This window comes from Schistocerca cancellata, chromosome 6, assembly GCF_023864275.1.
Source record: "Schistocerca cancellata isolate TAMUIC-IGC-003103 chromosome 6, iqSchCanc2.1, whole genome shotgun sequence".
Classification (NCBI taxonomy): domain Eukaryota; kingdom Metazoa; phylum Arthropoda; class Insecta; order Orthoptera; family Acrididae; genus Schistocerca; species Schistocerca cancellata.
In genome coordinates, this window is record NC_064631.1 from 330,417,201 (window position 1) to 330,442,738 (window position 25,538).

General features: G+C 42.7%; 1 protein-coding gene across 1 annotated transcript in view; it reads left to right on the top strand.

Moving 5' to 3' along the window:
• The window catches only part of LOC126088312 (uncharacterized), a 557,842-nt gene that overhangs the window by 501,705 nt on the left and 30,599 nt on the right, over positions 1-25,538 (top strand). The window lies entirely within an intron of this gene.

Consider the following 25,538-nt stretch of genomic DNA (forward strand, 5'->3'; position numbering starts at 1 on the left):
AATGACCACAGGTTTGTTTGATCCATGGAGGAGTGTCATTACGATGCTGAAGAAACGGAACTGTTAGGCTCTTAAAGATAGACGTGAACTAACCTGAGAAGGCCTACTTACAAAGTTGCCAGAACCGGCCTTAAATTAGGATGACTCTATGGATAGTGAGTACAAGATTAGTTTAGCTGCAGCACGTACAGAAGCATTTAAACAGTCATTCTTTCTACGTTCCATACGTGAATTGAACGGGGAAAAGCCCTGATAACTGGTAGTATGGAACATAACCCTCTGCCAAGCACTTCAGTGGTTTGCAGGTTATGGATTTAAGCATAACGCCATCTTGCTTCGTTCTTGTAACTATCTGAAGCTCCAAATAAATCGCGGTTTCACAGTAATCAAGATTTAACTGTAGGGAGACACTTAGAAGTAAAAACGACACTTATGCCTGGTTAGAGAATGGAAATGATGGATAAGAATTTTGAGACTCTAATGCATCACACCTTGAGATGATCTACAATTGAATAATACAACTCAGTCTAGAAAATGACTGAGGTGTTTTCTACGCAGCCCGTGCGAAATATAGCTTACAGGAACGCAAATGACACGTGAATATATATGAAGAATTTTTTCGTGACACATTCCTAGGGGCAGAAACGACCGTGGGCTGTCGATAATGGTGTCATCGCGTAATAACACCATTCTCAACTTTTATTAGGAATGTGGACTCGTGGCGTGACAGCTGTTGCAGTTTTCCTGTTTGTAGCTAGAGGCGGCCGTTGGAAGTGTGATAAGGATCCTACGCAACTGCCTAGTTTTTGCCCACTGTGGTTCTCACTGCGGACGAACACTGTCCAGGAAGTGTGTTATCAGCCAAGCCGTTCCGCGCAGGTCATTCCCCGTACTGTGCATCCTCTAAAAATAGTACACAGGCCCCTATTCTTTTTCCTGACGTACCATATTCTCGATGTGACTACTTCTGTATCACGATACTAAAACGGGAATGCTCTTGTTCATGAAGGCACCGGAGTACAGCATGAGGAAATTACAAGTGATGTACAACCCCTCCCCCGGTCCGCCCTCGTGAATGTCAAATACAATCAGAGCAGAAGCTGTACACTTCTTTTCATTTCATTTAGACACAGTTTCAGAAAACGGTAAGAGACGTTTGCTATTAGTTGTATGACAGTGTTGTGAACCATTTGTATAACCGAAACCACTAACGATTGTAAAAGTCTTCCGTTATTACGTCGTAAGGAAATAAAAATGTAATTTTCTCCCATGGGCAGTACGTTTCTGATTTTCCATGAATAGGAACTGCTTGTTGATGACGAATAGTCTGCAAACCATCACCTGCACTCCCTTAATCTTTCGTCCTGTTAAACAATCTCTCTCTCTCTCTCTCTCTCCCTCCCTCTCCTTCCCTCTCTCCCCACCCTTCTCTATCATCGATCATTTTCATAGTCCAGTGTTAACGAGTTAGGTTGTAGATAACCATCCGGCCTTACTAGCGACACGAAAACAGGAAGCTTTCTAGTTCGGCCTTCCTGATAAATGCAACGGAAGTTGCGCTACCCTGCTAGCGAAGCGAAGGTCACCAAGAGAAGTTCCCGTGGGAAATTTCATTGGATGCTGCTGTGACCTCATTGTTGATTGAAAGGAAACCATCACGAGGTTTGAGAGCGTAAGGGACGTCTTTGTTGACAAGGATAATTATTGTTAGCCTTTGATTCAGAATACACAAAACAGCATTTAAATTTGCATATTTGTTCGCCTAATTTGATCTCTCGCGGGCTAATATTTGATAATCCCTCCCCTCCACAACTTTTTGTAAACCAACCGTCGATGTATAGTAGGAGACTAGTTGTCGGTCACTTTCGAAACCTGTCCAACTTTCCTATAGTCTGATTAGTTTAGCTAATAATAAAGAATGCCTTTAGAATTTGACGTTGACTGTAGCTCGAAAGGCTTTGAATTGCACCTGACTTACGGATACTATGTATGACGTAACAGCAAAGCTATCGAATGCCAAAACGTGTGGAATCACATGAACATAAATACACTGATTAGCCAAAACATTGAGACCACTACCCATGGCGACGTTGGATCCCGCCTCGTGGCTTTGCGGACACGTGACGTGGTAACAAATATGTAAGCGGAGCAGACATGGACGAGGGATCATCCTAGCGAAAATATGGGCTGCAACTGGGAAAATCCATTGAGATACGCAAATATGAGAAAGGGCAGATTGTTATTACGCAGAGCCTGTGAACGAGTACCTCGAAAACAGCGAAGCTGATCGAATGTTCACGTTCTACTTTCGTGAGCATCTATGGAAAGAGGCAGAAAGGCAGTGAAACTACCTCTAGGCGCTAAATGGTTGGACGACCACGACTCTTCACAGATCTTGTGATTCGGAAGAGTGTCTCCTCTGTCAAGGATAGACGGTGATCTGTGGCATCTCTGCCGAAAGAGTGCAATGCTGGTGCACGCACAAGTGTTTCGGAACACACTTTTCATCGTATTTTGTTGAACATGCAGCTCCGGAGGCAGACCAGCCCTACGTGTTCACGTGGTGACACAACGATATCGTCAAATACACTTGCAGTGGGCACGGGACCATCGGGGTCATTCAATGGAAACGGGTCAGTCTTCGGGTGAATCACGTTCTTTGCTACAATAGGTCTCCACAAACGCCGTCATCGAGGTGAACAGCGGCTCGAAACGTGCTGCAATCCACGGACACAGGCTGGTGGGAGTGACCAAATTTGCCTGACGCTTCTTGAAAAGGCGTATTTTGTGATATAATTTATTGTGATGGCATGTCGGCTAGCTTAGCACCGAGTTAAAATACAGTATCCACAAACTTTTACATCGCGGATGCTACACCTTCGAACTCAAGCGTTAAAGGCGCTACTATTACGTCACTTGAATGTTGCTTTCTCATTGGCCGTACAGTACATTCTGTAAATGTTTTATTGAGATCTGCTGTCGTGGGTTTGAGCAGTTTCGCCATTTCGTGCAGTGCTAACATGAGATTCGTGTGCCACTATCATCTGCTATGGTAGAAATGTCACACGGAAGTTAAGGGTCCCTCACACGTTCAATATTATTGTCAATAAGTCAGTATAATGACCATCTGAGGGAGTAGTAGAAATATTGGTGAACAGTATTGATGCTGTCCATAATATTCTCGGTATTTGTTCATTAATAAATAATTCCTTACATTGTGGACGTATTAGAACATTGCCACTATTTAAAGTGAAGGTAATTTGTAATGATTTAACTGCAACCAGTTGCTTTTATACGCGTTTAAGTTTCCATGGTGACATTCCAAGGTGGCTGGTATCGCATCTTCAGATATGTACTTCTATTCCGCGTCCTGAATGTAGTTTATTTACTAACGACGTTGTGGAATTTTGCAACGGAAGTTTCAAGAAACTCGTGTTTTCAGACACAATTTTTTGGCGTGGCGTGTCGAAAAAGGTGCCATTCATATCGGTGTGTTACTCCATACACGTTGTCACGGACACTATAGTTTTGACTTTATTCGTTAGGAGCGCTGCTGTCGCGTCACGTGACGAAGTGACCCGCAGGTTACAAAAGACTGACCATGCCAGATTAAGACACCATCAGCTACAACCTTTCATTACAGGTTCTTCTCTTCGTGGAAATGAAATACGTATGTAGAAGAAACAATATTTTCTTGGATATGTTGGAAGCAAAGGAGAAGTAATTTACTAACAAAAACAAGTGTACATTAGTCATGTGCATGTAAAACTAGACTCGTGTGTCACATCATATGAGGCGGAAAGTGTTCTGTCGCTAACACAGAGATTTTGTGACATCTGGACGTTTCACCATTTTAAAACCTCGCTCTCATTGCTACGTATCACTCCTAATAGCACACTTCTCCATTCGCTCTAAAATTATTTTGGCAAATGGAATTTGACTTCTTGTATTGGCACGTGTGACTGCGACGTGACGTTTCTTGGTTTTTAGGCATCGCATGTTTGATGTTTTAATCATATCTCTTTATGATCACTTGCTCGTTACAGCACGTTTGGAAGGCTTGCATCGAGGAATTAAAAAAAAAAATTAGTCACTACTGCAAACTATGGAAAACTCCCCTTAACTTTAATCGCAATGTCAGGGCTGGCGCAGGTAGTCACAACTAGTATTACCTCATGTCTTTATGCTAGCCAAGTTAAAAGCGCTTTTTTTCTTTGTTTTTTAAAAGGGATTCTGTACCTCAGTACATAAAAACCGAACCGTTAAAAGATCTCTTTGTTGTTCGTCAACCAGTCTCCGATTGGTAAGTCCCCATTTTCTCAGGAACGGATAGAGGTATCAAGTTAAAATTTATATAACATATTAACGGCGTCATTCCCCGGGGCGTACGAAATTTAATCTCAACAAAATCTGTAGGATACTTCCCGTTGACCTGTAATATGAAATTTGGCAAGAAGCAGTATTAGTAAAAGGAAAAAATTCGAAAATTGGTTATTTCTTATAACACCACCATAATTTTTTTTTCCATTACAAATTTTGATTGCGTTCTTAATCGTTCAAAAATCTCAGGACCTAGTGTAGGGATTTTGATCTGGTTTTCAGTAATAGGTTGACCGATTCACGAGGAAGGTTTGTTGTTAATAATTTACAAAATAATACTTGTCTCTAATTGGCTATGCTGCGATGAAGTGTAACCCCCTGTCGATTTGAAAACGATTTCGACCTGTTCTTTCTACGTACAAACATTCCCTGACTCTCTCTGCCTAAGCGTAATGCTTCAAAGTAAAGTAATACTGGTAACTGACACAAGGGGTGAGGTCCGATATCCCACAAAATATCCATTGATACATTCCATTTTCTTCTCTGGAGACTCGCTCCTAATCTTAACCAGTAATCGTAGCAGTGACTAGAGCAGACGGAGTCAACGCATCTGCAATTGCCACTCGGCATAGCATGTTAATATAACTCCAAAATTAATATAACAAACGAAAAATTGCAATAGGGAATGCAGAATTATCCAAAAATTTAAACTTGATATTAAACATCCTCGATAGTCTGGGAATTCCAACGACCAATATCGTGGCAGTATCGATATCTACAACAGGCAAAAATCGTCTATATTTTCTGTTCTTGGGCTAGATGAACTATCTCGGTACTCTGAGGTAACAAGAGTCATTGGATAGCGATATGCTCATATACAGATGACGGTAGTATCGCGTACACTAGGTATAAAAGGCCAGTGAATTGGCGAAGCTGTCATTTGTGCACAGTGGCTTCACCAGGGAAGATGAATGGAATATTCCAGAATTTGAAACACGAACAGCTGCTTGCATGAGTTCTTAGAAGCAGATACCTTAGGGGTTGCGAAGCAACTCAAATCGCTTGATACGGGCAAGTCTTCAGGTCCAGATTGTATACCGGTTAGGTTTCTTTCAGATTACGCTGATACAATAGCTCCCTACTTAGCACTCATATACAACCGCTCGCTCACCGATAGATCTGTACCTACAGATTGGAAAATTGCGCAGGTCGCACCAGTGTTTAAGAAGGGTAGTAGAAGTAATCCATCTAACTATAGACCTATATCATTGACGTCGGTTTGCAGTAGGGTTTTGGAGCATATACTGTATTCAAACATTATGAATCACCTCGAAGGGAACGATCTATTGATACGTAATCAGCATGGTTTCAGAAAACATCGTTCTTGTGCAACGCAGCTAGCTCTTTATTCGCACGAAGTAATGGCCGCTATCGACAGGGGATCTCAAGTTGATTCCGTATTTCTAGATTTCCGGAAAGCATTTGACACCGTTCCTCACAAGCGACTACTAATCAAGCTGCGGGCCTATGGGGTATCGTCTCAGTTGTGCGACTTGATTCGTGATTTCCTGTCAGGAAGGTCGCAGTTCGTAGTAATAGACGGCAAACCATCTAGTAAAACTGAAGTGATATCAGGTGTTCCCCAGGGAAGCGTCCTGGGGACCTCTGCTGTTCCTGATCTATATAAATGATCTGGGTGACAATCTGAGCAGTTCTCTTAGGTTGTTCGCAGATGATGCTGTAATTTACCGTCTAGTAAGGTCATCCGAAGACCAGTATCAGTTGCAAAGCTATTTAGAAAAGATTGCTGTATGGTGTGGCAGGTGGCAGTTGACGCTAAATAACGAAAAGTGTGAGGTGATCCACATCAATTCCAAAAGAAATCCGTTGGAATTCGATTACTCGATAAATAGTACAATTCTCAAGGCTGTAAATTCAACTAAGTACCTGGGTGTTAAAATTACGAACAACTTCAGTTGGAAAGACCACATAGATAATATTGTGGGGAAGGCGAGCCAAAGGTTGCGTTTCATTGGCAGGACACTTAGAAGATGCAACAAGTTCACTAAAGAGACAGCTTACACTACACTCGTTCGTCCTCTGTTAGAATATTGCTGTGCGGTGTGGGATCCTTACCAGGTGGGATTGACGGAGGACATCGAAAGGGTGCAAAAAAGGGCATCTCGTTTTGTATTATCACGTAGTAGGGGAGAGTGTGGCAGATATGATACGCGAATTGGGGTGGAAGTCATTACAGCAAAGACGTTTTTCGTCGCGGCGAGATCTATTTACGAAATTTCAGTCACCAACTTTCTCTTCCGAATGCGAAAATATTTTGTCGAGCCCAACCTACATAGGTAGGAATGATCATCAAAATAAAATAAGAGAAATCAGAGCTCGAACAGAAAGGTTTAGGTGTTCGTTTTTCCCGCGCGCTATTCGGGAGTGGAATGGTAGAGAAATAGTATGATTGTGGTTCGACGAACCCTCTGCCAAGCACTTAAATGTGAATTGCAGAGTAGTCATGTAGATGTAGATGTAAAAGGTTTCCGGTGTGACAATGGCCGCACCACGGGAATTGGCAGACTTTGAAAGCGGAACGGTAGTTGGAGCTAGACGCATGGGACATTCCAGTTCGGTAATCGTTAGGGGATTCAGTCTTCCGAGATCGACAGTGTCAATAGTGTGCCGAGAATACCGAATTTCAGATATTACCCCTCACCAAGTACAACGCGGTGGCCAACGATCTTCGCGTGACGACCGAGAGCAGTGCCGTTGTTTGCGTAGAGTTATCAGTGCTAACAGGCAAGCAACACTGCGTGAACTAAACGCAAAAATCCAATGTTGGACGTATGACAAACGTAGCTGTTAGGATAGTGCGGCGAAAACTCCCATTAGTGAAATATGGCAGCGAACGAAGCGAGTGCCTTTGCTAACAGCACGACATCGCCTGCAGTGCCTCTGATGGCCTCATGAACACATCGGTTGGTGACTAGACAACTGGAAAACCGTGGCCTGATCAGAAGAGTCCCGATTTCATTTGTGAAGAGCTGGTGATAGGGTCCGATTGTGATGCAGACCCCACGAACCCATGGACCCAAGTTGTCAAGAAAGCACTGCGCAAGTTGATGATGGCTGCATAATACTACGGGCTGTGTTTTCATTATATGGACTGGCTCTACTGGTCTGTTCGGGTACTTGGGGAGCATTTGCAGCAATTCATGGACTTCATGTTCCCAAACAACGATGGATTTTTGATGGATCACACTACACCATGTCACCAGTCCACAACCGTTCGCGATTGGTTTGGCGAACATTCTGTAGAGTTCCAGTGAATGATTTGGCCACCCAGATTGCCCGACATGAATCCCATCGAACTTTTATGGACATAATCGAGTGGTCAGTCCGTTCCCAAAATCTTGCACCTGCAACACTTTAGTAATTATGGGCGGCTATAGAGACAGCGTGGCTCAATATTTCTGCAGGGGACTTCCAACGACTTTGAGTCTATGCCACGTCGAGTTCCTGCACTACATCGGGCGAAAAGATGTCCGACACACTGTTAGGAGGTATCCCATGACTTTTTCCAACCATTATAGTGCTACCCTCTACTACCACATTATAGTGCTACCCTCTACTACCATTATGTATCTTGTGCAAAGAAATGTAGAAAACAGGCAAAAGTGTTTACGTTTATCAGACAATCGTAAATAAAACATTTGTGGTAAAATATATTGTCGTATTTCGCGTGAATAAATGCGTATTGCTGTGCACCAACGTGAAATTAGACCAACGGAAACAGTGCGGAAACGGAGGAATACTTGTTAAACCTGCAAGCAGGGTACACTTCCATAGGTAAGCGGCAATCAGACTAAAGTGCTACCACTGTCGATGTTTTCATCTGAATAGAACGAGACGTGTATGATAAAACAATGTGCATTTTTAGTAGCCAGATTTTAAATATCTACAAAATTTCATGCATTGAACGCAGACTTCGTCCTACGGCGATAGTACGATTATTAATTCTTACAATTGTAGGAAAATTTTTGGAAAAGGATTTGGAAATGATCAGGGAAATAGTATTTAAAGGGTTAGATGATTTTTGAGACTATTCTGGAAAATGTTATCGGACAAAAGGGGTTTTGTTTAGCCGAACAGTCACCGTAGCTAATGAAAAAATTGAACGATAATATTTCGTTATCAATACATAAGACATAAAAATTTAAAAAAATGTTGTTACGTCCTTTCTTGAAATAATTTTTTTTATACCTCTTCAACGCTGCGGCGACACGTTGGTGTTTCCGTGCATTGTTGCTGGTGCCTTGCTGGCCCTCACGATTGTCCAACATTGTTATGATGGATTTTCGTGGACTGATAAATATTCAGATAACTTTTTAAAGCTGTCCTGAATATATTTTCAAACGCAACGTTTACGTAATGCATTTGCAAGGTTAATAATATATGACGTGCGAACATTTTTTATACAAGCGTCTAGTCTCTTTCAGATCTCAACACAGACAGACAGGTGTGAGTTAATTAGTGCACACTGGATTGCTTGTTAATTATCATCTCTGACGCCGCTGTCTTTTATCGTTGTCACAGATGTTATCGCTATTTAGCGGTCAGAGAGCGCGACTTTTAATCAACTTAAAAATTAAGGCGACGCAATATGAAACGTTTGGTAGATTCTGCTGTGATTCAAAATACTGTCTCCGAATCGAATGGAGACATTGGGCAGCGGCGCAGGAAGAGCAGAAGTTGCCGCAAGGGAAGATTTTTCCGCCGACCGGAAGCTGGCCGGAGGCAACGACCGGCCGCATTCATCGCAACAGCAGCGGCCGGAGGCTCCGTGGCGTGGGCGCCCGCTACGCCTACTCCTGTGTGCGCCAGTTGCTGTGGCGTCCATTATCCAGTAACCACCGACATATGGCACGCGACAGACGGACTGCTGTGGCGGCCACTACGCGGGAACCACGGAGATGGCACGCGACAGACGGACTAGTAATGACACGGGGACGAGTTATATATGAACGCGTGATGTCTGTTCTTTCGTACATATCCGAAAGCACATATGCCAGGCAGAATCCGCATCTGTGGTAAATATTACGTAAATTGAAGGTGGATAGGGGAGAAAGGAAAGGGAAGGAACAAACCATATTAGCTGCACCGGGCCTTATGCGGAATCAGCGGACGCGTCGAAAAAAACAAACACCGCGCATTCGTGTATAATTAATTCGCCTTGATGGGAAATGAATCCACAGCCTTCAGTGCGGATGCGCATTTACGTTCGACCACCAACGGGATTCTAAAATTAGCAGCATGGAGGGCACGCATGGGGAGTGTGGGGTGCACTGTCCCAGAGTGAACAGTGGTTAACCAAATGTTCAAATGTGTGTGAAATCTTATGGGACTTAACTGCTAAGGTCATCAGTCCCTAAGCTTACACACTACTTAACCGAAAGTATCCTAAGGACAAACACACACACCCATGCCCGAGGGAGGACTCGAACCTCCACCGGGACCAGCCGCACAGTCCATGACTGCAGCGCCCTAGACCGCTCGGCTAATCCCGCGCGGCAGTGGTTAACCCAACTGCCTGGTAAGGTTCGAGTCCCGGTCCAGTACACATTTTCACTCGTCGCTGCCGATTCCACATACAGCCCCTAAGCAGCTGCTATCACTAGTTCCTTTTCTTTCCTTTTTTCCCACCACTCCGCTCTTCAATTTCCATAATACGGGGACAAATGTCCAGAGGTGATGCCATACTGGATGCGTTAAGCTGCGACTACACAGGCGATATTTTATGACAATTTGTGGCTGCAATACTATTGTCGTCAACATCGCTGCGATTTGGCTACAGTACTTGGCAATATTTTCGTATGGCTCGGCAATATTGGGGATAGGCCATGCTGCTGTAGGGAGCTGGAGACGTATCGCCGACGTCTCACCAGGAGAATATTTAGTGTGGCTGGGCCATATTTACCTATGCCGTCATCTGTAAACGGTTGCCTCTCACCCTAACCCTTGCTTCCTCTTTCTCCTGCCGACAGCGCTGCAGTGCGAAGTCAAGTAAAGCTCTGAATAAAAAAGAAGTAGCGACAACCTTTTATGTCATATAGCAGACAAGTGAACGCTACCATTGGCCAGTTGAACATCACGTGGTACAAAGCAGTCATTTTGGACTAATGTAGTGAATGAGAGTAAGTGGTTGGTTGATTGATTTGGGGGAGAGGACGGATTAGGGAAGAATGGGGAAGGAAGTCGGCCGTGCCCTTTCAAAGAAACCATCCCAACATTTCCTTCAAGCGATTTAGGGAAATAATGGAAAACCTAAATGAGGATGGCCTGATGCAGGTTTGAACGATCGTCCTCCCGAATGCGAATCCAATGTGCTAACCACTGCTCCTCCTCACATTGTGATAGTAAGTGGGAGAATTGATCTAATTAGCGGTTATCTTAGACATAGGATTGTATACAACACACATTCATTTTAGGTTAAATTAAGAATCTAACGAAACGTGTCAACTTTCCCGCAGGGAGAAAAGCGAATAAACTGGTGTTCGAGGGCAGATGATCTACATCTACGTGATTACTCTGCTATTCACAATAAAGTGCCTGGCAGAGGGTTCAATGAACCACCTTCAAGCTATCTTTCTACCGTTCCACTCTCGAACAGCACGCGGGAAAAACGAGCACTTGAATTCTTCTGTGCGAGCCCTGATTTCTCTTATTTTATCGTGCCAACAGAATGTTTTCGCATCAGAGGAGAAATCTAGTGACTGAAATTTCAAGAGAAGATACCGTCGCAACGAAAAACGCATTTGTTTTAATGATTGCCACCCCTATTCACATATCATGTCTGTGACACTATCTACCCTATTTCCCTATAATACAAAACGAGCTGCCCTTCTTTGTACTTTTTCGATGTCATCCGTCAGTCCCACCTGGTACTAGATTTCTCCGATTCCACAAGGCGAACAAATTGCGGAAATGTGCAAAATAAGGTTGCATCGCATTAGAAGGAAAGATAAATTTCGATACGATTCCCGTGCACTATCTGAAATAAACATTCCTCTCATTGAAATATGTGATGTTTACCGTGTGGCACTTTCAGCGAGTGAACAGTCTGAATGAGAAGGAGTTTGTCGATTAACCGAACTCAGAATTATGCGACCGACGACAATTTAGAATGTATATCGAAAGCAACGTTGAACAGCATTCAAATAGCAGAAATAGTTTTCTGTGACAATGAAAAACAAATTTTGGGATCGAATTTGTCTCTTCAGGTACTGGAGGGAGATGCATGTAAAGCAACGAAGGACTCCTCATTGCTTTCCGTCTTGTCACAAGGTCACAGAGAAAATCGTTCGTGTATTTTTGACAAAAGAGTGTATATTTTTTTTAGGAAATGTAACAAGACAGGCGGAGATGGACGCCACTGCAAAATATGGCAGTAAAACCATAGGCATGATAAATGCCTTACGGTTATTCATTATAAAGTTGTATAATTTATTTCCTGTATTTTCTGGCGAATTACGTAGTGTAAATGTAAAACGGGTTATAATCTGCAAAACTTATGGTAACATTAAACATGTTAACATGTAAACAGAAGTGTGCGTGTGGATTTAAGTATGGTCCGCAGTTTCCAAATATCTCCCTCAGACAGTTATCTTGGTAACTTATTTCCTTGTGGGATGCAATTAACAGTAGAGCCTCACTCACTTCCACTACATCACTTTCGTCCATTCCGCAGCAATGTTATGACCCGTGTAAACAGTTCTGGCCCATAAATGTATTGTCATAAACATTGCCTGACAGCAGTGGACGAAAGTCTTTCCGAACATACGGCTGCAGTACTTGTGGAGTATATTGTAGGCCACATGTAATTTCCGTGGTCAGTGTGAACGCGCCTACACACCATAAGAGGTGGAGGTATACAGGGTAAATAAAATTTATGTGCGAACAGTATTAAAGCAGGGCGACGTGAGCATTGGCTTGGAGACAACGACGTCTACGAGAATAAAGCTGTGATCAGGCCACAAATTCAACAAGAACCTTCTCTAATATTGTTGTATTGAAGGAGCTACGATGATCAATGTATAAAATAATATGCCAAATTTTGCACGTGTGCTGTACTTATAATTAAACGAGCACCACCACTAAACAGCGTGCTCTTAAAAAACGCTTCTGTTTAGTCAAGATGTATTAATAACTATGATACGTCATATTTTTGCATTGCAGGTGCCTCCCCAGAGGGGAACTTTTAGAGTCAGTAACTTCAAGTTATATTTCATTTATTAAGATCAGCACATTTGAAAGTCTGTGACTTCATCACGTGCAAGCACGTTAGATAACGTTTTTGTTAATCCTCAGTGATAAAAATTTCTCCATCATCAAGGAATAGTACATTACGTCATTGACAGTTAACGAACGTGTAATTTCACTGCTCTCACAAATTGAGCGTGGTATATGTGAATAATTGTGCTACTGTTTCTGCGGGCTATTACATGCGTTGTCGATATTTGGTGGACAGCTGAATACTCGTAGTTTCTGCGCCGACAGCCGATTCTTGGTTTTCGTATATCCACCTTCTGTTTCGTTTAGTCGCTAAACGGGTTCTCGCGCGCTGAGTACGTATGCCTGCTAGTTAAGTTCAAAGTTTCTGTACCAGTCAGACAAGCCTATGGCTTTTCGCATCGTTCTTTATATCGGCCTAGTCTGAATCAGGCCAAGATCATCGTAGTACTAGAACACGTAAAAGAGCGATCGAATCTTCGTTCTTGAAACAGAACGATGTCTCCACATATTGTCAATAAGTGTAGTCCTTGCATTTAAACAACGCAGTAGCATAATTAAGGTTACTATACATCATGCTCAAAACTTGTTTTAAAACGCAGACAATGTAAGTACTAACTACAGTTTTTCTTCTACGAACTAGTGGCGTTTAATCGTTTTTAGGTATTAGGCAATGCTAATATAAAAAAGGAAGCCAATATAATATGAATACTGCAGTTCAGTTTTGATTCAATTTAAGGAAGGAGAGGCGCTCTGCATCGCGGTGTAGCTTGCTCGCCAGGTTTCGAGAGGGTGCGTTTCTGGATGAGGTATCGAATATATTGCTTCCCCCTACTTATACCTCCCGAGGAGATCACGAATGTAAAATTAGAGAGATTAGAGCGCGCACAGAGGCTTTCAGACAGTCGTTCTTCCCGCGAACCATACGCGACTGGAACAGGAAAGGGAGATAATGACAGTGGCACGTAAAGTGCCCTCCGCCACACACCGTTGGGTGGCTTGCGGAGTATAAATGTAGATGTAGATGTAAATGTAGATGTAGATGTAGAAGGCCTTCGAAACGGCTTTAAATTGCTTTCTTTGTTACTTTTTTCTGTAATCGCGACAACCGCTTTCTTGAACTATTTTTCCTAAGTGATGCCCTGAGCAGAAGAAAGTCAGGTTGTGTGAGTGAGTGATATTTCACTCAGTATTCTTAACAACTGGAATGCACTTACCTGTCTTTTTCAGCTTTCACATTATCAAAGAAAATAATAGAACGTAACACAAGATATATTAAAAGCTTGTTTCCAATAATCAAACCAACGAAATTGAAGTGGGTAACGCTGTATTATTTTTCGTTTTATGTCTTCCATATTCTCCATTCAATTACAGAATTGCTCAGAAATGAAACGTTAATGTATAATGTTTACCCGTGACACTGGAAATGTTGCTTTATCCGTAAGTCCGACGAGTTTAGGCCTATCCTTACATGAAACAAAATTGATAACCGCAAAACTATTTCTGTATACTTCTCGTTGTTGTTCTTTCTGATCCTCGTTGCTAACAGTTTGCTTGTACGATGCACTGTATATTTTTGTTTCTCTGTCCACTATACACCAAAGAGTCTCTTATTTCTGGAGCGCGAGAGAGTTTATATATAAAGTTGTAACTTCTATTCTGCTGCTATTACAAGTCGCAAAACTTCTAGATTACACATATGATATAAAGTTTACAGTATTAGCAGTAAAGAGTTAAAACATGAAATTTTTTCATATTTGAGAATAGGGCCTTTCATCGTAAACAAGGAAGCAATAAACTAACCGTTGACCATTGCAGTTATCTTATCCCAACGTTATCTCTTTTAGTGACAAAAGTATAACAATCTGATCGGGTTCTCTCCGGATCAGTGTGCGTCTGGGTGTTTCTAAATATCAGAACTGTTATCCCAATTGTAGCAAGTTTGCAGCCACTGGCTCGTTCTATTGCGAACAGCGTGCTGCAGTCTTTGTGGTATTACGTTATCTGAAAGAAACTTTGTACTTCTAGCTGGCGCGTAAGCGGGGTATACATATTCTCCTGACGTACTTACAGTTTTTCTCTTGTTTCTGCCTTCTTCCTTTGCCGTCGATTTATTTTAGAAGAGCATTCTGCAAGCCAGCAAGGCCCGCAGTCGCAGGACGTGCCTTGCTTACAACCAGAGCCTCATTTTCATTTACGACTCTTCCATAACACCTATTTCCGCTCGCGCGAAAGCGATGGAGGACATGCTATAGAATATTGGATGCCTTTGCTACTTCGCTTCTAGACTCACTCTGCGAAACGACTTAATTTAAACAAAAAGGAATACAGGTGATACATATTTTGAGTCTTCAGAATTTTTGCTTCTACAGATATCTCAGGTAAATTTAAGATGGTCGTAAGCATTTAAACGTTTGAAGTGTCTGATAGACGTATTGCTCAAGGTGGTTAAAATTTGCACCTACGCTAGTTAACATCTGCTGATTAATGTTGACTGTACATAAACTTTTCAAATAGCTAGAGGACATGTTATAAAGTACTTAGTGGATGGTTTGTGAATTCGAGCAACCCCGCGCGCATGGTGAACAGATAACTTAAAAAGTAGAAGGAAAGAAAATCTCATAAATATAGCAGTCCTTAAGGCAGATAACGTTGCTGTAGTGCCCGATTGGGTCAATGTCTCCTAATTGTGATAATGTCTCCAGAACTTAGCTGAAGTACTGAAAGTTCTTCGGAGGAAAAGTGCAGTGGATTATGAATATGCTAAATTGAATGCAGCACAAATAAATTTTCCCATTTTTACTAATGAATGTGTATGGAGATGTTGGAATAATTTATAAAGAAGACTAACGCCAGAGACATTGCACCAACAAGTAGTATGCCCAGCGTTTGTGTCGAACTGTGTGTAACTACCAATAAGCCATAGTGGTTACTACTATGTTCTGATGTTCGGGTGGGGTGGGGATAGAATTGTCATAACGATGGGACACTAACTAACTTCTTTCTTAAAATAATTCTTACTATTTCTAATTATGAGATGATGTTTGTGCTCCGTCTTTAATGACCTCGTCATGGACTGGAAATTAAACCCTAATCTTCCTGCCTTCTTTCCTCCCATTTTAATCTGATAGGAAATTTCATTACAGCGTACACTCCGTTGCTTACCGATCCATTCTGGAAGGGCGTCTCTGTTCATTTGTCGCAAAATGACAAGTGTTTTTTTAGGAATGAAAATGTGACGTCAGTGGTATAAGTAGAAGGAAGAATCTGAATGAATACAGTTCTACCGAAACGAAATTGAAATTCAAAACTCAACTGTGAAGTGCTTGCAGAAGAGTAGCGATAAAATAGTCAGGCGACTATTCTACACACGAAATGATGTTCTTCTACTTAATTCAGAACCTCCCTGATAACCACTTCTGCTGAACATAGGTGAAAGAGCCAACTGAATGTGAGCCCTGAGAAAAGCACGCATGGCCTGCCCCTTCCCCGCGTTCGCTCTCTCCCCCCCCCCTCTCTCTCTCTCACTCTCTCTCTCTCTCTCTCTCTCTCTCTCTCTCTCTCTCTCTCTCTCTCTCTGGGGGGGGGGGGGGGCGAATGCGCGCGGGAGGTACGTAGACATTCAGCATAGAACCTCATCAGCTTCCACGCGCTTATCTATTACGCCACATACCAGAAATTCTGCCGGAGCATTAAGTCTCATGCAACTCCTGTTCCATGTCGTGCGTTCCAGAGTGTTATCGGAAAGGAATTTGCCAACATCTGGCGTCCATAACTCGAACCATTCATAGTCGAATATTACCGGAGTGGAATCTCATGCGATAGAACGGCCACGGTGCCAGCGGCTTCTGGCTTTTGACATGGAATGTTCGGAACTTCTAACCGTTATTTCACATCGGTTTTAAGTTAATGGATTCGAAAAAAGTTGACGTTATCCTTCCGATTATTATGTCCGATTTTAAAAGTATTCACCTGTGTCACAGTCATCTCGCAGTGAAGTTTCATCCATGATGGCGTGCCTTCATTTTATTTTACAGCGCTGTTCAAATGGTTCAAATGGCTCTGAGCACTATAGGACTCAACTGCTGTGGTCATCAGTCCCCTAGAACTTAGAACTACTTAAACCTAACTAACCTAAGGACAGCACACAACACCCAGCCATCACGAGGCAGAGAAAATCCCTGACCCCGCCGGGAATCGAACCCGGGAACCCGGGCGTGGGAAGCGAGAACGCTACCGCACGACCACGAGATGCGGGCACAGCGCTGTTCAAAATGAAAATAGCAGTTCCTAACGGCTATAACTGATTGAAGCATAGCAATACATCAGTAAGATATAGAAGCATGGTCGTTTTGTTTTACGTACTTCATAGGTATTCTACGACTCACTCCCGTTGGTCACACACGCAACATCTAAGCGTTAATCCACTTCACGTAATGTTTTCGGAATAATATGCGAAGTCAGTGTGAGCGAACGCATTAGAAATACTCTTTTTGAGTTGTGCAATTGTTTTCGGTAAAGGAATCACAAAGCTGCATCTTTCACGTAACCCCATTAAAAGAAATCCATGGATGTTAGGTGGACAAGAGCAGAACACAGCGTCGTAATGTCGAGTACCAGTGATCCAACGGTTTAGAAATTGTTGATTTTAAAATGTTCGGATCTCGATACTGCTTTAGATTCACGGCGCTTGCTAAATGATCGAAATCTTGAACTTTCTTCTACCTTGTCTGTAATTCTTATCTATATACCGCTATGCGTTACATAATTATTATCGTCTGAAATCATTGTATTAATTTGAATTGCCCTGTATTTGTTTCACACGTGTCTACAAGGTTCTTTACGGCAATTGGTAATATAAGGTACACTGCGATATTTAGATCAGATCAAATTTAGGTAGCTATGAGCTGCTTTAGCTGCTGTCTATGCCTGTGTTAATTACAGAGTGATTGTCGCTGTTACGTTGTTCTTTCTCAGTGTTCTGTCGTTCAGATGACTTAGGGCGTATTAATTCTTTAAACATTGATACGAAAAACGTCAATCCTAAGAAATATGCTTCAGCGAGAAAAGTTCTAGGTAGTTTGATTCCTTCACAGGAGTTAACAAGGCACTTTTACGATATATTGAATCTTTCGTAGCCTTAGCAGTCGAAAAACCAATGGATTGCTAGAACTTGATCACAACATTCATATTCTTAGCCTGTCCTATGAAATCAGCTTCTAAAAGGATAGTGAGTTCCTCGTCAGTAACACAAAATATTCGTTACAGTGCGAATTGCACTTTTTGTGATTTTCGTAACTGCAACAAGATGTGAACAAAATTTTGTAAAACTTTTTTAAAATTATTAAAGCAAACCGAAGGTTTTAGTAGAATTACTAGGCGCCTTTTCGTTTCATATTGCATAACAGATTCAACAACTGATCACGTCCAGCCATTCCGATGGTCCATGAGAACTCATAACTGAACTTACAAGTGTTTCGATTGAATAGAGCAAAGCAAAAATACAGTTCTTCGTTACATTTATTGCCTGTTAAAACCCCGCTTTTATGTTTCTACATCACAGTTTCGACTGTGAATAATAGCTATCAGATCAGTATTAGACTGATTACATAACACTTCAGTGTGATACCATCGGCATAAGACCAATTTTGAAGTAGTACTTGCAAAACATACGATGTGTGATTCAAAAAGCAATGGGAATTTTTTTTATTTCGGGGCTTTATACATCCGATTTTCAATTTTTTTCATCTTGTTGGTACACTTGTTACTGATGTTTTTTTACATTTTTACCTGTTTTGAATATTTAGTTTATTGTTGACAGTCGAAACCGTTATACGAGTTTTCGAGTGTTCGACGAATTTTTATGGAAAAGATAAATCAAACAATTTGCTGATTGGAAAATGGAATAAAGTGCAGAACAGCCCTCGAAGTGTTGACTGTGGGTTTTCGTGAATTTGCTGTGAAGAGCTTACGAGAGGTGTACACCCTTCAAAGAAGGTCTAGAAGACGAAGACAACGACCGCCGTGGGCGCCATAGCACACCATAGCACATCAATTACTGACGACAGTGAGGAAGAAGTAAAGAAAATGGGTCTCAAAAATCACCGAATTACCATCAGAGAAATTGCTTATGATTGGCTCATTTAAAGCATTTTTTTCCCCCGGAAGTTTTGGTCGTGGAAACGCGTAGCTTTGAAGTTCGTTCCGAAATGCTGGAATTTCGACTAAAAAGGATGTCGCGTAAGGGTCGCACAGGAATTGCTGAATAATGTCGACAACGATCCAGAACTTCTCAGGAAGGCTACAGCAAATGGTTCAAATGGCTCTGAGAACTATGGGACTTAACATCTGTGGTCATCAGTCCCCTAGAACTTAGAACTACTTAAACCTAACTAACCTAAGGACGTCTCACACATCCATGCCCGAGGCAGGATTCGAATCTGCAGACGTAGCGGTCACGCGGTTGCAGACTGAAGCGCCTAGAACCGCACGGCCACAACGGCCGGCAGGCTACAGCAGGTGACGAAACATGTGTTTAAGGGTGTGATGACGAAACATGTGTATAAGGGTATGACGAAACATGTGTGTAAGGGTATGACATTGAAACAAAGGTCCAGCCGTCTCAATAGAAACTAACTGAAGAGCCAAGATCGGAAAAAAAAGTCGACAAGTTCGATCGCATGTGAAGGTTCTTTACACCGGTTTCTTTGATTACGATGAGATAGTGCATAATGAGTTCTTGGTTTATGGTCTTACGGTTAGCCGGCCGTGCGGTTCTAGGCGCTTCAGTCTGGAATCGCGTGACCGCTACGGTCGCAGGTTCGAATCCTGCCCCGGGCATGGATGTGTGTGATGTCCATAGGTTACTTAGGTTTAAGTAGTTCTAAGTTCTAGGGGACTGATGATCACAGATGTTAAGTCCCATAGTGCTCAGAGCCATTTGAACCATTTTTCTTACGGTCAATAAGAAATACTAACCGGAAGTTAAGCGTCGTTTGCGTGAAGCAACCCGACGAAAACGACCAGAACTGTGTAAAAACCACTCGTAGAAATTGTATCATGATAATGACCCCGATCACACCTCAATGCTTGTTCTGATTTTTTGGCAAAAAGCAAAACCTTTATGTCGTCTCAGCCGCCGTATTCCCCGGACATGGCCCGCTGCGACATCATAACGAAAAGTTCCAGAAGTGCCTCCAATTTGGGTGTGTGTGAATTCCTAAGGGACCAAACTGCTTAGGTCATCGGTCTCTAGACTTCCACACGACTTAAACTAACTTGTGCTAAGAACAACACACACACCCATGCCCGAGGGAGGACTCGAACCTCCGGCGGGAGGGGCCGCGCAGTCCGTGACGTGACGCAATAAACCGCCCGGCCACTCCTCGCGGCTCCAATTTTGGAAAAAGCGCTGGCACAAGTGTTTTATATCTAAAGGTGATTGCTTTGAAGGGGACAAAGTTGATGTTCATGAACAAATGAAGATATTTTGAGGAAAACAAAAATCTCAGTTACTATTTGGTCATACCTCGTATTGGGTTTATTCGGACCCTACTAAAATTGACGTAGTATATACATACCTGATGATGGTTATTCAGAGGCGAAACAAGTACCGGAGAAATGTGAAACTGAAGTGTAGAACTGCAATCTAGACTAACAGTAAGGTTCTTATTAAAGAGTAACGGGCTGCGCTCGGCCTCGTAGGGTCAACAGAGGAGCCACGCGGATCAGAAGTTTCGGCTCCAGAGGTTGGAAAGCCGACACCAACTGAAAGACAGGGATGTGCTGGCCACATCCAAATGACGCTTCCCGGCAAAGGATGACATGGCGTGTGGTCAGTATCAGAGAAGTACACTTTCAGTTTTTAACTTATGATCGCTCTCGTATCAAATGGACATGTTAAGACGTCTAGAAAAGAGAAAGACAGTAAAAAAAAAAAAAAAAAAGAAAAAGATTACTCGTTTTAGCAGAGGTAACGTGAATAAGAGAGAGTGAAAGAAGAATGAATAAAAATATGGCGCTACAGTGATTGTCTCAACAACAGTGCACATAAGAGCTTAGATTTATATCGAGGCTGTAGCTCTTACATGATATGATGTGATATTCTTTGGAAATGGTGCACGATAATGGCAGACCCGTAGCGTTTTGTTTTGCTACATTCTTTGTTCGTGTAGTAACCACAAAGGGAGCTTTTGGAAGGCATTTATACATTATACGCATTTCAGACCCATCAAAATACTTTCCTGTATAGTTTCACCGTTACTCAAGCGTTTGCCGTTGCATGGAGTCAGTTTTTGTTTTCATCGTCGAAGCGTGTTGCCACAGAGAATAATAACCACGAAACTTGCTGGCAGATTAAGACCGTGCGCCAGATTGGGACCCGGACGTGGAGCCCTTGCCTTCGCGAGCAAATGCTCTACCGTGTGGACTTTTCCGCGCACGTGTCTCGACCAGACTTCACAGCTGTACTTCCTCCTGGCGGAGGTCTGATAGAGAGACGTGGCTGGGTAGCCCATACGGTAGAGCATTTCCTCGTGAAGGCAGAGGCCCCAGGTTCGAGCCCCATCTGTAGCTGCAGAGTGAAAATTCATTCTGGGAATTATCTCCATTCTCACTTCCCCCTTGGCGTTCCCACCTTTCTCGGAACACTGAGCGGATGGCTTGAGTTTGCCGCTGCCTGTCGTCGCCATTGACCCGTGATGTAATGATGTGGCGAGTGACGTCTTACATACGGGGAGAGAGATAGAACAGAATACTGAGTGTGTTTGTTTTCTTTGTATATTATTTTCTAGGATGTACGTTGTGTTGAGAGACTGATGCGTACTGCAACCTAAGTCTCCGTTAGGTTGGAAACTGGGAATTCTGTTGTGATTTGGAGTATACAATGAATGTGAAGACAATCTTAGTAGTTATGACTAACTGATTTGTAGCGTTATTCAAAACGTAGATTAGGCAACAGTTTGGTTATGAGTTGGTGGACCCAAGAAATGTGATGTCGGCGAGAATAGCTGTAATTCTTGTTATAGTTCCTATTTTACACCTGTTGCATATCCGCCAAATTGATGGTGTCATGTCATATTCGCAGGCTCAATATTTCTCCATGAGCAAGTGAAAACTATCGCGCCTTGCTAAGAGACATACTGAGGAAGACGTAGGTTCAAATCTCATCTGGCAATCCAGTTTCGTTTTCCGCGAACTCTCTAAATCTCGTAAGTCGAAAACTGAGATGGTGTTCCTTTGAAAGGGCCAATCTGAACTTGGGCTTCGTCCAGTTCGACCTCGTCGTCAGTGGGATGTGAAACTAGACTGCAAGCGTATGGCCAATCCGCTGCGTTGCGCGCGAGGGAGGACGAATAAACTTGGCATAGCTTGGCTGAAGTTGCCGATAGTACCTCGCTTAATGACGCAACCACGTGCTCGGCGCCTTTGACGCAGTCGGCTGTGCCCACTTGCACATAGATTGCGAAGTCGCAGAGAGCGCAGAGAGCGATAAGTTTCGTTGAGTCACCACTGTGACATGGCTAACCGTCATGTCTATTTACCTACCTGGTAGAGCCAGGCGCCCGCTGGGGAGCTGTCGGTTAGGTGCTCGCTCGCATGAAGGCGAAAGAGGGATCCTGTTCTGTAATCTGAAGCAATCTTCTTTATGACGCTACAGTTCTTCTGTATTCTACGAAAGGCAACGCTTCCTCCTTCATAGGTTTTAGTTGCTCCATTTACGTGCCTTACATGAATTTTGTTTGGACTGTTTACTTTCACTGTAGCGGTTTTATTTCTGTCGTTTGACTCTAGTTTTTCCTTGAGTCCAACTCTCTCGATGGACGCTGTAAGAAGCAGTGACTTGTAACCGACCAAACATAGCAAAATGTGTTTTCAGTACCCTCTGGAAGAGGACATAGTTCGAATATTAGTTTCGGGGAAAAGCTTGATTACGAAAGCAGCCTCGTCACATCACATATTCCTACTGTTTATTCGAAACGAGGCCAAATGCGTCGTATTACTAGATCAAATATACATATAACACCGGAGAAATGTCTGAAAATGCCTTCCTGACACGTGTGTTATCCACGAAAGCTCTATAAAAATTAGTGTTGAAAACAGTTGCTGCGTAGTTAACAACACAGGTTAACCACAAGAAGCAGCCGTAAGCTTTAGTCTGCTAATATTTTGGGGCACCCAGTCTGGCCGCGGTGACATCAAAGCAACGTACAGCGTAAGACTGTAGCTTCGTCTCCCTTATTATACCTCCATGATTTTTACCTCGCTGCAGTAGTAGCTGCAGCAGTAGCAGTATCAGTAGCATCCTCGACCGGCTGTCGGTTATACGCCTTCAGTGACCAAGAATTCTATGCCCTGCTTGTAGGTGACAGTGTTGCCCACAAGTATCCCACCCCTTTATTAACGTGCGAGGTGTGATCGAAAAATAACAGGAATTTCTTTTTCTGGAATAATCTTTATTTATTCATCAACAACTACTTTCTCCCCTTCAAAAGTAATCCTCTTCAGAAAAAACACTCCTGTGCCAGCACTTTTTCCATTCTTGGAAACACTTGTAGAATTCACTTTTCATTATGGTGTTCAGCTCCTTCAGCGATTCTGTTTTTATCTCATTATAGGTGGCAAAACGACTTCCTATCATGGTTCTCTTCAGCCTCTGGAAGCCTCGGGAATGGAAGTCGAAGGAGACCATATCCGGCGAATACGGTGGCTGACGCAACTCAACAGTTCACTTTCTTTTTTTTCTCCAAACAATCACGAATAAATATTGAGGCGTGCGCGGGAGCTTTATCGTGATACAATTTCCACGAGGTGTTTTTTTTTTCCACATATTTGGTCGTTTTCTTCGGACTGCTTCATGCAGATAACTTCCAGTTATTCATTTTTGAGCATACGATCATAAGGCTGGAACTCATTCCGCACTATTCGATTGTAATCGAAGAAAACAGTGAGAAGAACCTTCAAATGTGATCGAACTTGTCGAATATTTTTGTCGGTCTCAGATGTGATCGAACTTGTCGAATTTTTTTGGCGCTCTTGGCTCCTCACGCAATTTCCAATGGGACGACTGGGCCTGGGTTTCGAAGTTAACTCTGTAACCATGTTTCGTCACCTAGAAGTTCTGGATCGTTGTCGACTTCTTTCAGTAATTCATGAGCGATGTCTACGCGACGTCGTTTTCGGTCGAAATTCAACAATTTCGGAATGAACTTTGCTGTTACATGTTTCATGCCTAAAACGTCGGAAAAAATTGCTCGGCATGAGCGAGAGGATATGCCGACATCATAAGCAACCTCTGCGCGATTTTAAAGAACCATTTTTCTGTACTTCTCCCACATTGTCGTCGGTAATTGATGTGCTAAGGCGGCGTCGTCGTCGTCTTTAACGTCTTCTCGACCGTCTATGAACGGTTTACACTACTCGTAAACTCTTGTCTTACTGGTAGTAGATCTTGCAAAAGCCGAAATCAACATTACGAATGCGGTGCTGCACTTTATTACATTTTTCAAGCAAAATTCAATGCAAATCCTTTGATCTGTTTTTTCCGAAAGTAAAAATTCGCCGAGCACTCGAAAACACGCACATCTACATGGATACTCTGCAAAACGCATTTAAGTGCCTGGCAGAGGGTTCATCGAACGACCTTCACAATAATTTCTATTATTCCAGTCTCGTACAGCGCGTGGAAAAAACGAACACCTATATCTTTCCGCACGAGCTCTGATTTCCGTTATGTTATTACGATGATCGTTTCTGCCTTTGTAGGTCGGCGTGAACAAAAAATTTTTATGTTCGGAGGAGAAAGTTGGTGATTGAAATTTGTGATGAATTCCACCGCAACGAGAAGGGCCTTTGTTTTAATGATGTCACCCCAAATCGTGTATCATTTCAGTGACACTCTCTCCCCTATTTCGCGGTAATACAAAACGTGCTGCTCTTCTTTAAACTTCCTCGATGTAATCCGTCAATCCTATCTGGTAAGTATCTCAAACCGCGCAGCAGTATTCTAAAAGAGGATGGACAAGGATAGGCAGTCTCTTTAGTAGATCTGGTACATTTTCTAAGTGTCCTGCCAATAAAACGCAACCTTTTTTTAGCCTTTCCCACAACATTATGTGTGTGTTCCTTCCAATTTAAGCTGTTCGTAATTGTAATTCCTAGCTATACACTTGAATTTACAGAGTTTAGATTTGACTGATTTATCATGTAACCGGAGTTTAGCACTAGTGTGAATGACCTCACACTTCTCGTTATTTAGGGTCAATTGCCAGTTTTTGCACCATTCAGATACATTTTCTAAATCGTTTTGCAATGTGTTTTGATCTTCTGATGACTTACGTGCCTTTCGACAGTCAACAGTATACTAAATATTAAAAAGAGCTGAAAAAGCAAACATACGTCAGGAGCATGTGTACCAACGAGATAAAAGAATTTAGAAAACCGGATGTATAAAGCCCGCGAAATTAAAAAATTCCCTTTACTTTTTTACCACACTTCGTATTCTAAAATGTTAAAACAAGGAAATTCCACTCGCTGGACCATGACTGCATTCTCGGCTGCCCGTTTGTCCTACACACCATTCTATCCCACCTCTAGAACGTGAAATGCAGTAATATTACGGCAATAGGAGGAACACTTGCCGGCCGCGGTGGCCGAGCGGTTCTAGGGGCTCAGTCGGGAACCGGGCGACTGCTACCGTCGCAGGTTCGAATCCTGCCTCGGGCGTGGATGTGTGTGATGTCCTTACGTTAGTTAGGTTTAAGTAGTTCTACGTTCTCGGGGACTGATGACCTCAGATGTTAAGTCCCATAGTGCTCAGAGCCATTTTATTTTAAGTGTTCATAATGGTGTTGACTTTTAATAATCGGCACCTGGGGTCCGGTCGGCAACCTATCGCGCCCTTGTAGCTAGTCTGCTGGAGATTG